Raw genomic sequence first — 15,854 nt, forward strand, 5'->3', positions numbered from 1 at the left:
ACATTCATTACATGCAAACAAGCTTACCGACAATTTAAGACCTCTAATCAGCATATACTTTTAAAATAAACTTTGATCCAAGGAAGAAACTGGAAGTCACCAATAAACTTGGTTCTGACTTGTATTAGTCGTGGAGACAAAGAATCATGAGCTCAGATTCCAGTAAATACCTGCAAAATAGGGGAAAAGCCATTCAACATTTCAACACTGGAGAACATTTGCGTGAGAAACTTCTTCATAAAGAGAAGATCAATCCCCCTTCCACTGACTGAAGACAAAATTAATTACCAAGGTTGGCAGCAGATAAATGGCTCTCGTGTACAGAGCTGTGTAATTATAGCAGCTGCAGAGTTAGGAACCTGCTCCTAACTTTGAACCTCAACCCCAGCTTGACATTTCTCCCCACACTCAGGGCTGCCACCAGCAAGCGTGTTAAAAGCTCCCTCGACCTGCCTCTGTAATTACACGCTGGGGTACAGTGGTAATCACTGGCTCAATGGCCGGCCTGAAACCTTATCATTTTCTGGTTTGCGAAAGGTATGCTGTATTGTCTTTTGAAGTGTTGAAATCTCCAGAGAGGGAAATTTATTAGAGAAAAGTTACTGTTATGGCAACAGAGTTAATTCTGCCATAACATGTCAAATTAACAACCTTCCTTAGGACTGGGTTCCGAGCCAAGTTCAGAAACGGACACGTATTGAGAATCGGTTTCTGAAGTATCACTGTAGTTTTGAGCAGAGCCAAGGTAAACAGCACAGTTTATCTCAACAGCCCCGTGTTTACTTCAGAGTTGGAAAGAAAAGCAGTCCGCACTAAAAAATACTCCAAGAGATTTTTTTTTCTTCCTTTTCCAAGCAGCAAAGAAGGTTGTCATTAAGGCTCTGTGGAGGTTTCGATTCTCTCTTTGAAGCTGAGAGGAAAGTTTTTAATCTGATCTTTAATTTTAATCCTTTAAAATATGTAAGTGATTTAGAAATGTACACGTGACATTTGGCAGAAGGTCTTTCTGGTAAGACGCTGAGCAATGTCTTTCAACTTTGCTATAATAAAGGAGTTCAAAGCTGGCCGGTGAAGCTATCTAGAGACCTCAGCCACAAGCTGCAGTCCACTGATTTTAAAATTGCCCTTATCGAACATGTTAGGAAAGCAAAAGCGTGTGATCCAAACTTCGAAAGTCACAGGGTATTATCAAAGAAATCCACACACACTTGTAAAGTATTTCTGTTTGTTTGTGAAGAAAGAAAATAAATTATGAGTTTTAGGACAGTTGTTTTTGTGATCCAAAGCCAATTTGCCTTTGTCTAAAACCTCAAGCCATTCTTTCTGATGCACAGTTGGAAACTCATATGAGGAATATCACTTAGAAGAGAATGATTTTATTCCATAGTGTAGTAATATACTTGAACCTGATGGTGACTTTCTAGTTATTTTTATAAACACACACACACACACACACACACACACACACACACACACACACACACACGAGCACATAAACACCACACACGACTCCCTGTTTAACAAATAAAATATCCAGCTTGTTATGTTCTTGAATTATGTAAGTTAGAGTTCCAGAAAGGATATTTCAACCATGGCTTTTATCTTCCACAATATCTGGATGTCTGCTTTTGAACCTGAACAGTATAGGTGTGTTAGCCAACTTTTAATAACTGCAAAAATATCTGAGATAATCAACGTAAAACTAGAAAAGCTCTGTTTGGATCTTATGGTTTGTAAGTTTTAGTCCATGAGTGACTTTTTCCCCAGAACTTTCATGCTTCTGGCAAGGAAGCCGTGGTGGGGGCGTGTGTCAGCAGACCACATGCTTCATTGCTTCATGGCAAGAAGGCATGAGAGAGAGACAGAGACAGAGACAGAAACAAAGAGACACACAGAGAAAAGAGAACTTGTCTAACTTATCCCTCCAAATCACTCCAAGGGTGTGCCCTTAAACACCAGAAGACCTCCCATGCAATCCAACCTAACAAACCCTCTACAAAATATCAGTTGTGTCTTCCTGAGTATTTGTCTTTTAACAGGGGACTTTAAGAAGATATGCATGATCCAAAGAGTCAGCTACCAGCTGGTGACTGAAGCTACATGCTGTCTCATTCACACATATACCTGGTGGTTTGTGCTGGCTGTCACCTGGACCCTCACCCTAGACTCTGGAAAAGAATCCTATGGCTTCTTATCAACATGGGAAGCAGATATTAAGTGATAGCCTAAAGACAAGAAATGGAGGCCACTGGAATCTTAAGGTCTGAACACAGCATTTCTTCCACAGCCAACCCCTAGGCTGAGATAGGACACACCTTTCACCTTAAGGCAAGTCAAAATTCAAGGTCTCCCATGGGAATGGAGCCTGTCACCATAGTCCTAATGTGGGCATTCACTTCAGACTTCAGCCCATTCTCATTAGTTCTGCAACCGCCGCCTCCTCCATTACTTAGTTCCCATTTCCCAGGAGGCTTTGCAATGCTGTATCTCTTACCCTGGCATGGTAGTTTGAATGTATTTGACCCCCATAAGCTCATAGAGAGTGGCCTTACTGGAAAAGGTGTGGTCTTATTGGAAGAAGTGTGTCACTGTGGGGGCCGGCTTTGAGGTTTCTTTTTCTCTGGCTTTCCCCTGTGGGATTGTCAATCAACTTCCTGTTACCTGTAAGATGTAGGACGCTTGGCTATTTCTCTAGCACCATGCCTGTCTGCATGCCACCAAGCTCCCTGCCATGACAGACTGAACCTCTGAACTCTAAGAGATCGCCCTCAATCAGATGTCTTTATAAGGGTTGCTGTGGTCATGGTGTCTCCTCACAGCAAGGGTAAACCCTAACTAAGAAACGCTGCCTTTTCCTCACCACCATTCTGCTCCTTTGTGATCCACCATCAGGGCCAATCTGCAGACCATCAAGTCCTCTGCCATTGCCTAGTGGGTGTCTGTCATTGGTCAGGGAGGTTATGGCACTTGTTCAATGAGGAAAACACAAAAGGAATTAAGAATAATAATAAAGTGGGAGTCATGGCCATGTTGGTGTTTGAGGGACATGCTGCACTGGGGCTCTGATGATCTAAATGGCCTGTGCTGCCACATGAGACCATAGTGTTGTCCAGGCCCAGGCTGGTACCTAGGGCTATTTCTGGGTCCATGGCCCAGCATTAGCCAGGGTGTAAGTTGATGTCAGTGGTTCCAGTTACCACTGAGGGCTGTGCAGATGCCCCAGGTCTGGACAGTCACCTGAAACCATGCTGGTGTTTGAAGGCCTTATTGCCCTCTGGGGTCATGTTGAACTGGGTAGCCTGAGCTGCTACTGAGGGCCATGTCTGATTCCATGTTCCTGCTGCAGCTGGGGTCTGTGATGATGTCCATGGCCCACGTTGCCACAGGGGAGTCATACAAACCATGGGTGCTGAATTCCCAGGGCCTTATTGAGCCGACCCCACCACTCACTGGTTCTGGGATAGCTGGCCCTGCCCCTTGCTAGTCACTGCAGCAAGAGAGCTGGCCCTGCACTTCCATGGGAAAGCTGGCCCCTGTACTCCGGGGAGATGGCTCCACCCCTCCCCATGAGCATGAGAGAGCTGACCCCAAGGACATGGACCTAGGAGAGCTGGTTCTGCCTCTCACCTGAGGAGGGCGGTCCCAGTGGCCCAGACCAACCAGCTTAGCTACCACCCAGACCCACATCCTGGGCCTTGGGTTGGTCCACTCTAACAGCTGCCCCATCTATGACCTACTGCCTGAAGGGATTGGTCCTGCAGAACAATAACCACAGGATCTCCATGATTAAGGGCAACAGCAGGATATCCCAAAGGAGTTTTGGTGAGAGTCCAGTGATATGGTGTGCCAGAGGCCTTGAACCAGACCAATGACTTGCTGCAATGAACATTTTGTGGGTGAGGCTGATTGGACACAAAGGTCGATTGCACAACACACTACAGCAGTCAGTGCCGGGATAAATGAAGAGGTGTTGGAAAGAAGGAGTGTGGTGGTATTTTACTTGTACTGAAATGTGATTTTAATTGTATGTTAATAAATAAAGTTGCCTGGGGGTCAGAGCTATTAGAGCCATAGGAAGTGCGTGGCGGCGGTGGCGCACACCTTTAAGGACCTGGAGGGCAGTACATACAGGCAGTGACGAGGCAGTCATGTGTTTGGGTTTGCAACCAATGAGAAGGCAGAACAGCTAGACTATATAAAGACATACACACAGGAAGTAGGCCCCTTTCGGAGAGCTCTCTTGACTGAAGAGGATCGCTGAAGCAGGAAGGGTGAGGCTCTTAGCTCTGACCTCTTGGCTTTCTTCTCTGAATCGGCTCTGTGTTTCTTATTTAATAAGACGGTTGGTTACATCTACAAAGGAGGGGTGAGTTTTTTCTTGTTTTTTGTTTGTTTTCAATTAATTTTTCACGGAGGGTTCTTTTGGGGGATTTGCTGAAGGGGTGAGGAGAAGATATGGAGGGACTGCGGGGTGAGTGGTATTGCAGTACATAATGTGAAATTCCCAAAGAATCAATAAAGAATTATGTTAATTAAAAAAAAAGAATTTAAACATTTCTCATGATGGTTCTATAAACATAACAACAAAGCATCTCAATATGTGATTTTCAAATAGTTTTAAATAGAACTTTGAAGTACAAAGTTATAAACATGTGTAATACCATTAATAGATGTGTATTCTTAAATGCAAATATATGACATTTGCTTTTGATGGTACTGATCACCAAGATCAGCCACGCTAACTTACGGAAGGGAAACTTGCTATTTAAAGTTGTAGACCAGCCAGGGAAACTTTACCTATGATAAGGTAAGAAATGCACATTGTTTTGGTTTGGGGAATTAGTTATTCTTGTGGTATACTATCAAGAAAATAAGTTAAGAAAGGAGGGTATGGTATGGTATTGCTAAGCTGCTTTGCCCTACACCATTCAACATAATCCTCTTCTAAGACATGTTGTTATAATACACTTGTAAATTGCTTCTCTCATTCGTTTATTGGAAACCATCCTATTGTTCGTTTTGAGTATATAGCAGACAAAAAAGACACAGGTCCACTTCATGTCATTGTATGTTGAGGCTAAATATAGGCTGAGATTTTAGAATTAAGATGTTTTCTCAAAGATCCTGAGGTCTTAGGATCGTCTCTCTTGTTTGTAGTACATAAGGAAGTGAGTCTGCAGCTATGCAAGTTTTAGGCAAAGTCGAATTAAACCAGGAAACTGGTCGGTAGAACTGGATATGCTAGTAGTCAAATGTGGACTACACTAAAGTGAAGAAATTTAACAAAACCCAGTTTAACCAACACTTCTCAGAAAGCTCGTGGCTTGAAAAGTTGTGTTCTTTCTAAATCAGAGAAGATTGATGTCAGGTGAGCTTGGGCCACCTGTAGGTCACCATTCTTTTGCATCAGACAACATAAGATCTGGAAATCCCAGTTGCCACCGTAACTTTAAAACTTTGGTAGAATCTAAAATATTTTTCCAGACATGAATAAGATAAACATTGATCTTGGAGTTCAAGAGGCCACAGAAATATCATTTTGGAGAGCCTTGTAGGTAGATAACAGCCCACATCAAGAGATTAGCCACTGACTTAAAGCTTGAAAATCTCTATCTATTATGTGAGAGATAACCCACAATCCTTAGTAGAACACAGGCTGGAAGCATGAGGGCTCAGTTCAATCCTTAGCCTCACTTAAGCACCAAGTATGGTAGCATATACCTGTAATCCTAGGACCAAGGAGGCAAATAGAAGGATCTGAGAACTGACTAATTAGGGGCCGAGCCAAATTGGTGAGCTCCATGTTAAATGTGAGACCCTGTCTCAAAAAGTAAAGTAGAGAAATCAGTGAATAATGATACCCAACATTGATCTAAATACAAGCACACATGCACACACTGATAGGTTAATTAAATAATGGAGTGGACTCAAGTATGAATTTTTTCTGGATTTTGGCTTTGTTTTAGAGTCATGTGCACTAGTTAGAATTTCAGTCAGATCTTCACTAATTAATGTGAATCAAGAAAAATAAGGGGAGGGAGGAAGAAGCTTAAGAATCTATGTTAAACTATCCCAAGTGAAGTTGGGGGTTATGTTGAAGAGTCAAGAAACCAACTTAGATCTGTGTGATCAGAAAGGTTATGGAAAATTTTATTTGAAATGCACAAAATCTACCTGACCTAGCACATTGTTGATTGTTTCAGAAAAACAAGCCACAAAATCAAACAGGCAGAGTGTGGGAACAGAGAGGTGCTTTTACTTTATATTTTATTCTTTCTTTATTTTTTTGAGAATTTCATAAATATATTTTAATCATATTCTATTCCCTCTCTAACTTCTAGATCCTCCTCTATCTACCTACCAACTTCATATTCTTTCTCTCTCTTAAAAAAATACACAAAGAAATAGAACATGAAATGCAATTCGTGTTGATCAACTATTCCTGAGCATGGGGCCTGCCCTGGAATGCAATTGATAAACCCAGTGCCGGATGATGAAAACTGATGTTCTCTCTACCAGATACATGAGTTCTTTTTAAAAGACCAAGCTGAGTCAATAAACTTGGCTCCTATTTGTAATTCAGCTGTTAACTGTTAGCAGCTATGGGCTTGATCATTATAAGCCTCAGTTTCTCAGTTTGTAACGGTGATAACAGAACATACCACAAATTGTAAGGATCAAATGATATATTTAATGACTGAGTAAACTTCCTGAAAATTCTATGTAAGTTGCCATAAATTTATACAGAAAATATCTATAAATTTAAAGCACATAGCCTTAAAGTAACATTCCATTCAAGAATGGAAACATCATGTAGGTACCTCTTAGAAGGCTCTGACCAAAAAAGCTGAAGAAAGCCATGCAGAGTGCTAAACACAGAATTGGCACTGAAGAAATTGGCCCCAGAAAACTGTACGGAATATTCTTCAGATTATGAAAGTCAAAAAAAGGGAGCAACCCAGAGTAGTACTCCGAATTTAGCAAGGCAACATAAAAAGTCACTGGAGGGGCCTAAGTAAGAAACGGGGGAGGTTGTACTACAAAAAGACCAAATGTGTCAAAAGTGACGATGCAGGCTTGGGACTCCACTGGAAAACTAAGTGTTCTTTAAGACATGAGGGCAACTGCAATCTTATACACAGAAACAGACTCAGCAGGGTGTATTTATATGTCTGTGAATATGCATGCATATATATGTATGTTAGGATAATCAAAGAAAAAGAGAGCTTGAGAGTTGGGGGGAGAGGAGTTCAAAGGAGGGCAACAGAAAAAAATCTGGATGGAGGAAAAGAAAGAGAGACAATGATGTAATTCTATTTCAATTAAGAAACATTTTATAAAAACGCATGAGGGTAAAGAGAAAAAATAAGATGAGAAATAATCTTAAGATAACTGGAATTTCCCCAGTGTCAAACATGGACTTCATAAGTCACAATCAAAAGAAGTAAGGGAAACAAAGGGGAAGTCCGGAAGGGCGGAGAACTCAGAGAGGTGGGCATGCGTGCCTCTGCTGTCACAGGCAGTGAAAAGAATCAGGTATTTCTGTCTGCTCTCACTATCCAGACCTGTGCAACATCTCAGCTTCACCAAAGAGGAATACCATCCATTTCTCAAAAACCCAGGTCCGAGTGCTGTGTTTTCTTCTTACCCAAACTAAGAACAAGAACACGGTCAGATAAAAAGATCCCGCCAGAGAGGGCCACAGGTGTGCTCACTAGGACTAGGCAGGTCTTTGTAGAAATCTGATTCTCATAAATAGAAAACACTGTGTTGACCAGTTTAAGCACATACATTTTTTTACTATCATCATTGTCCAACATCAGGCCCAGGTCTATCAACCACTTCTAAATAGTCATGACTGAACATCACCGAGATCTTTGCAGGTCATGACCTGTCAGTGGTCTAGATTGATTATTAATACTGAATACTGATGTTTCAATTGTTGCTTATTGAATAAGTATTTTCTCATAGATCATTGGTTATGTGTTGTTTATATAGTATTGTTCCATTGAGTGGGGTTAGTCATCCTCCCATAGAACCCCTAGCAATGTAAGGAATCCATATGGACTATGCCCAGTATTGACATCCATCAACCTTAATTACAAACTCACCTACTTCCATTTGATTTGAGAGTGTTTCTATTGCTTTTCTATCAACCGCAGAGCAAACACTGTAAGATTTTATTGAACGTCAGAACTTTAATTTCCATTCATTTCCATCCATGAAGAAAGTTGCCCACATATTTTATGGTATGATACAATGGCATTTGTGACATTGTGCCTGCAAGATTGGAGGAGATACTCTACCTTTAGGCAATATCATTTGTGTATGAGGGCCTAATACCACTTAAAGAAGTGAAAAATCACAGCCTTCCAACAAAAAAAGAAGAAAGAAAGGAAGGAAGGAAGAAAAAAGGAAAGAAAGAAAAAAGAAAAGAAAAGAAACGCAGCTATTAAAACATTGTTACAAGCAAAGTACTAAGCCTTAAACTGACTTTGCCTAAAATGGAAAGGGACCAAAGGCAGATCACTAAACATGGCTGCTTTCATCCTCCCTGTGATCTAGTCGCCGTCACACCCCTGCCCCCACACTCTCTCTTCTGAAAGTGGAACATAAAGTGAGCAGTGTTTTAAAAATGAGTTACATGGAAGAAAGAACAGCAACTAAGATTTTTGTGATTAATTTGATAGACTTCCAGTAGGAAGTATTTAGTTTATCTGCACATAGAAAATGAATATTAAAATATTCATACCCCAAGGCTATGAACAAAAGCAGATAACAGCTGTTGGTCTAAAATGTGGTTTCATTATGCAGAGATTGGAATAAGCTTGTAATTATGAATTAAAGCTAGAGCAGTTAAAAATGTTGTGTAGGTTCTCTAACCCCAACATTTAAAAGCCACTTTCTGTTTTTTTTAAAGAGTTTACACCAATTCCCTCAAGACATTTTCAAATAGTAAAAACAGAAGCCAGCTCACCTCTGCTCACCTCAAAGAGAGCCAGCTAGACATCCTTGTCCCTCTCACACACATCTTCATGATGTTTCCCAAAGCAAGTTCAAGTTCTTTGTCCTGAGTCCATATTCTTTGTGTTTATTTATTTTAGACACAAAGAAACGAGGTTTAAAATGATTTTGACTCATAATGAAGATGATGAGGGATTTCTCTGCCATGCACATAATGCTTTCTGGGACCTGATTCCACCATAAAAAGGTAGCATTTGATAATAGGGTCATGATATAGATTAGCAATATGACTGCATATAAAATAATGTTCTCATTTCAAAATCATGGAAACTAGGAATATGTTTTGATGCTATCTTGATGGTAAAGTGAAATAAAATATCTCTTGTTCTCTGTCCAATTAATCATTGACTGAGACCTGTGACTTCAGTATGGAGAAATGTAATTTAAGTAGCATAATTCCAACATGGAGAGAGAGAGAGAGAGAGAGAGAGAGAGAGAGAGAGAGAGAGAGAGAGAGAGAGATAGAAAGATATACAAGATGTATGCACACATACACACACACATACACAGAAACACACACATATATAGATATAGATATGTGCATACATGTTTCTCTACACACACACACACACACACACACACACACACACACACACACACACCACATAAGCAAATCTACTGAACAGAGTAAAGGACAACATAAACTTCTCTACCTGCCTCCCACCAACTCTCCATTTAAATCTCCATTTTAAAAAGTTGGCAAGACTTCCAGTGGAGGGATTGGGACATGAACCTAGCCACATAACCTTCGACCTACAGTCTCTCCTGCCTACGGGATATGCTGGTGTAAAGGTGGCACAGAGACGTGACAGTGGCCAACCAATGACTGGTCCAACCTGAGACCCATGCTATGAGAGTGAACCCACCCCTGATACTGCCTGGAGTGCCAGGAGCCAGAAGCTGAATGGCCCAGAGACCTAGGATAGAACCAAACATGACTGGAGGGGGAAAAAGTCATGTCAATACAATGATCACTAAGGATATTCTGCTATACTCGTAGTTTGGTGCCTAGTCCAATAGACATCAGAAAGGCTTCATCCAGCAACTGATGGAAACAGATGCAGAGACCCACAGTCAAACATTAGGTGGAGCTCAGAGGATCTTGCTGAAGAGAGGGAGGATTGTAGGAGTCAGAAGGGTCAAGGACACCACAAGAAAACCTACAGAACTAACTTGGGCTCATAGGAGCTCACAGAGACTGAACCCACAACTAGGGAGTCTTAATGGGACTAATGTAGTCCTCTGCATATATGGCACAGTTGAGTAGCTTGGTCTTCTTGTGGGACTCCTAACAGTGGGAGCAGGGGCGCCGCTAACTCTCTTGCTGGCATTTGGGACCCTATTCCTCATACTGGGTTGCATTGCCCAGCTTTAATACAAGGTGAAGTGCTTAATCTTACTACAGCTTGATATGTCATGCTTTTTTGATATCCATGTGAGTGAGGCCTGCCCTTTTCTCAATAAAGACACAGGAAGAGTAGATAAGGGAGAAAGAGGGGAGTGGGGGAGGGACTGGATAGAGAGGAGGGAGGGGAAACTTGGTCAGGATGTATCATATGAGAGAAGAATCTATTTTAAACAAACAAACAATTAAATAAATATGTTGGATTAATTGTTACTAAGAGAAAACCAGAAACAAACTGTGACTGGGCTGGATGAACATTAAGAAGAGTTTTTGTATGCATGTTACACTTTAATTAAGAATCAAAACATTTCAAATATTCGGAACTGTACATTGTTAAAGAAAATGGGAGACATATTAGACCCTACACCTAGTTAGGGAGCAGTAAGGTAAGATACTGTATTTGTTACTTGCTGTAATATGAACTTTTATGTGTAAAAATGTTTTCTTGGTGCAATGAAAGCTTTCATTCTATTGTGAATTATAATATTAATGCTAATACTCTCCTGTCCCACGACATCTAAAACTCAAGAGGGAGAAGGCACATTCACTCCTGCTCTCTACTCCACCCTTCTAGAGCAGACAAGGGTGAGAGGGACAAGCAGACCAGAAATCCTGAAACTGTTATAACTACAGCCAGCAGCCCGAGGGAAGCTGCTCTGCAGAGAAAGGGAAAACAGAAACAATTATCCAGATAATCTTTTCTTTACAAATCAGAATCATTGCTCTGCCATGAGCTTAATCTAGAACTGGCTGAGAAGTGGAGCAAAGACCCTTTATTTTTTTTTCCTCAGACCATAGCCTCCTTCTTAACCAACTTTTTCTTTTTCTGCAGTTTTAGTTTACCTCAGAGTAACCATGTTCTAAAAATGTGATATACAAGTTTCCAGAAACAAAGAGTTCATGAGGTTTAAATTCTGCAGAGTTCTCAGAAACGGGAGAAAAACTGGTGCCAGCAGGTTCCATCCTGCTCAGGACATGAGTCATTTCTTCTGCGTAGTGTGCCCTCACTTTGGATGTCAACTGTCCACTAGCCTCTTAGTAGGTCTCGTCCATCAGCTCTAGTGGTGTTGTGTCCATTTCCATAACTTTCAATACAATAGATTGTTGTGTTTGTTCTTTGGACTGTTAGCTGTTAATTTATTATGGTGCCTAATTTGTACATTAGAGTTTGCTACAGCCTCATGTATAGAGAGAAAATAGCATGTTATTGATAGAGTTTGGTGTTCTCCATAGCTTCAGATGTTGGCTGGAGGGCTTGGAAAATATGGGTTATAGATAAGACAAGAGGGGACAACTGTCGCTTCTATTTCATACCTGTAACCCCCATGTGCTGAGGGCACTCATTCTACCCTTGACGGAACACTTGGGGCAGGGGCAGGGGGTGAAAGACAAGCCACTCATCTAAAAGTATGCATTGATTCTGTGTAGTCACTCAGGCCTCTAAAGCCTTTCCCTGTAGAAGTGAGAAATAGAGGGAGAAGTGACCTGGAACCTATAGAAGTAAACTATTGTTTTATCCTCAGTGTATCAACAGACAAAAACAAGCTTCTCTTCATAAAAATAGCTTTCCTTTTGTCTTTAGAGAAAAGGGAGAAAAACTTTGCAAGGTAATCATTTCACATTTTTTTCATTCTAAGGAAGAAGTTCAAATACAAAAAGAATTAAGTTGGTATTTCTAATAAGAAAAAGTAACAACTCAGTTATAATTATTAAATGCAAAGAGAGTATGTCCCTTCCCAACACCAGATTAAACAAATAACAAAATAATTAACACGAGTGTATAATCTAATGTTTTCACTATTTAAATTAGAAAACTTCACCAATGTTTACTTAGTATAATATTACACAGATATCATTAAATATCAATGGACATATATTTTTAGTTATATTATAATGCCTTTTTCTCCTGAAATGGAATGGCAACATAAAAGTAACATGGTATAATAAACATGAAAACTTTAAAAATAGATTCCTTTCACCTTAAACTGTCAACCATGATTATAGGCAAGAATAGACTCTCATTATATTTCCCCAGCAATTTTGTGCAATAGTTACTGAGCAGTAGAGACACCACCTTAAGAACTGGCAACATGAAGGACGGGAGTGTAGTTTAGTGGTGGAGTCCTTGCCTAGCATGCTCGAGGCCATGAATTCAGTCACCATATCCTCAAAAAAACTTAGCAGCATCAGGCCTTTGTGGTACCTAAACAAGGTTCAACATCATTAAAAATACCATAAAATATTAGTTACCCCCACAAGATATGAGATGGGTTGCCCGCAAAATCACCTCTGTCCCAAAGTGCTGTAGCCAAAACTCTGTTCCATGGATTTGGGGTTGGGATCAAAGCATGAAGCTCCAGAAGGAAGAGAGAGATGGTAAATCGAGATCCCATTTGCTTCTAAATTGTTGGGAGATGTCAGTGTGGAAGGCTCTGTCTTGTGTTTGTCACCTGAATCTAACCCTCATGTACTAAGTGAACACCTGTCTTTAAGGACAGCGTGCTCTGCACAGACAGCCTGTACTCTTTTAATTGAGCCCCTTTGGGGGAATGTATCGTTTAAATATAACAATATATTCAGAACCCTAAAATAATTTGATCTATAATAAATTCTTAAGCAAGGGAGGAAGGCCAGCCTGGGGACCTTGGGAGGGGAAGATTGCCAGGTACAGAGTCAGAGATTCACAAGGAAGTTGTAGACGCTCCTTCCCTGGAGACTTTAAAAATAGACTAGACAGCCCTATCCATACAGCGATGTCGGAGGCCCCATTATACTTGCTATTAGAGAACTCCACATCAGTTTCCTTAGACTTGATTTAAAAAAAAAAGAAGAAGAAAGGAAGGGAAAGAAAGTGGGAGGAAGGGAAGGGAAAGTTGCCAGTGTTGGGAAAAATCTGTTAGAGAAATGTCTTTGATGGTGAGCAGTCAGCTCATTGAGACTCAAATCCTCTAATCTTACACTGAAGTTCAAAAGAAATTTAGATTCTAATATCTGTTTGACCTCTTTGTTTTCCGTTTTTGTTTGAGTTTCATATTTTTTCACTGAATATCATATTTGAACTCCTTATGAAACTGATGAAGCAGAAATTGGAAGTTTTATGGATATTTTTTACTTTTCTCTTTGGACACGCAACTGTCAGTATAATTGAATGTATACATACATGCAACTTAATCACAAGCCTTCAGAGAGAATGAACATTCTTCAGAAACATAATGTTTTAATTAATAGACTGTGGAATATATTCATCACAAACTCCAGGTGATTTCCTTCTTCAGTCATGATTCAAATTAGATGTGAATCATTTTTTTCATTAAAAACAAGAATAGGAAAGAAAAACACTTCTGAGTCTGAGCTCTAGTCTCACATCTCACCAAGCATCACCAAACCAAGCTACTAAGTATAAATTAAAGAGATAAATTTAAGTCAAAATTTATTAAAGGAGAATCCCTGTAAATAATATAACTAATATGTCCATTAACAAAATGAATGCCAATTGCCATGCCTACATTTGCATATGTAAATATACTGTCTTAACATAACATATATCATAACATAATTTTCTACCTAGTAGATGATATTTATCTTAATTGTGAATTTACATTTTAGTACATGTTATCTAAAGCCCTAAAACATTCTGCATCCAGCAGAGCTTTCAGAACATTCTAAGCTTCCAGAAGCATCTCATGCACTGTTAGTTTTCCTTTGCTAATAAAACAAACTGCCATTAAACTTTGTGTCTTAAATCCTGGATAGCTAGAACTCTTCAAACACAAAAACGAAGGTTTTGGTGGGCCTGGAAATCCTTTCTTTATGTGGGAGTGAAATATCAGTGTCTCAGCCTCTCCTACTAGTTAGGAATTGCTATATTCCTTGGCAGTCAGCCTGGAGAACCTCCATACATTTTTCAATTAATTTAATTGCTGATTGATATAACATTTGTACATATTTATGGAGCACAAAGCAAGTTTTGATTCATATATTCTGAATCCTGATCCAAGTGGGGCAATTAGCATATGCATCACCTTCAATGTCCCTTTTCCTTCTGTTGGCTCCACTTGAAGACTTCTCTTCTAGCATACAATACACTTCTTACCTTTCACTACGTTCTCTAGAACTTACTTTTTTTGTAATCATAAGACTGGGCCCATTGAACCACTTCTTGCCATTTTCCTTGTCCCCTACTCTACTCACTTTCTGGAAACTAACATTCTATTCTCAATTTCTATAAGATCAGCTTCCTTAGACTGCACAAGAATGTGATCATGTGGTGATTGTTTTTCCAAGTCAGAGCTGCATCACCTAACAAAATGTCATCCAGAACCATCCTCATTGTCACAAATACCAAGGTTTCATGCTCTGTCATGACTTCACGTACCAGGTTGTGGTCCTCTCAGATACTTCATTCTGAATTGCCCTCTTCTTCTTGGTTAACATCTCTGTGATTATACCTTTCTACTTGGATAATAGGGGGTACTACCCTTATTCTGACATCAGTAATGAGCAACCTTGGTGGCATATGGCAACTTATTTTCTCTTTACCATATCATGTGATAGAACAGATTCAAAGATACAAGGGAGCAGAGTGTTACTTTCATTGAGGAAAATGACATCAATTTTCCTACCACGAAATCTAAATCTCAACTACAGATTTATTGCAGACTTTTGTTCTTGACAGAACTAAATGAAATAATTGAGAGAAAGGGGGAGAGAGAGAGAGAGAGGGGAGAGAGAGAGAGAGAGGGAGAGAGAGAGAGAGAGAGAGAGAGAGAGAGAGAGAGAGAGGAAGAAGAGAGGATGCAGGCTGCCATCTCCACACATGCACGTGAACACCTGAGGCTTCTTCTGGTGTGCAAGAGGAAGGAACAGAGGAGACAGTGAGCACAGGCAGAGGCTAAAACACAGCCCTCTAGGCAGCGCAGTGCAACACAGATCTCAGAGTTTTACAATTCAGATTGGCATTCATCCTTCCAGACTGTTGTGCATGAATTCAAAGCACACAGGAGGAACCCTGGAGAGCATCTGAGCCCTCTAGTGCCACCTCTTACAAAGACCTTAATCCAATTGGATCAAGGCTTCACACTTATGACCATATTTAACTTCAAAGATTTACACACAGTAGATGTGAACATCCCTTTTTATATTCGTGCCTGAAACCGTGAAATATTTGGAACCTGTCTGTTCTAGATATTCTTATTCTAAAACTGAAATTCAAACTAAATTTGTACCTCTCAAAAGCAAGTTAATCTCTCAAAAAAAGTTAGTTTTCTGACATGCACTAGAATATATCTCATTTCCTTTCTTAAAACTCAAATTATTTTATGAGACTACCAAAATTTGGGCATTTTGGTGTTTAAAATACTTGAGTAATAGCTTTATTATTAGTATTAGTATTATTTACTGTAAGAAGTTAGGTTTTGCTTGTTTG

Source organism: Peromyscus californicus, unplaced genomic scaffold (genome assembly GCF_007827085.1).
Source record: "Peromyscus californicus insignis strain IS unplaced genomic scaffold, ASM782708v3 Scaffold_8__1_contigs__length_139910024, whole genome shotgun sequence".
NCBI classification, from domain to species: Eukaryota; Metazoa; Chordata; class Mammalia; order Rodentia; family Cricetidae; genus Peromyscus; species Peromyscus californicus.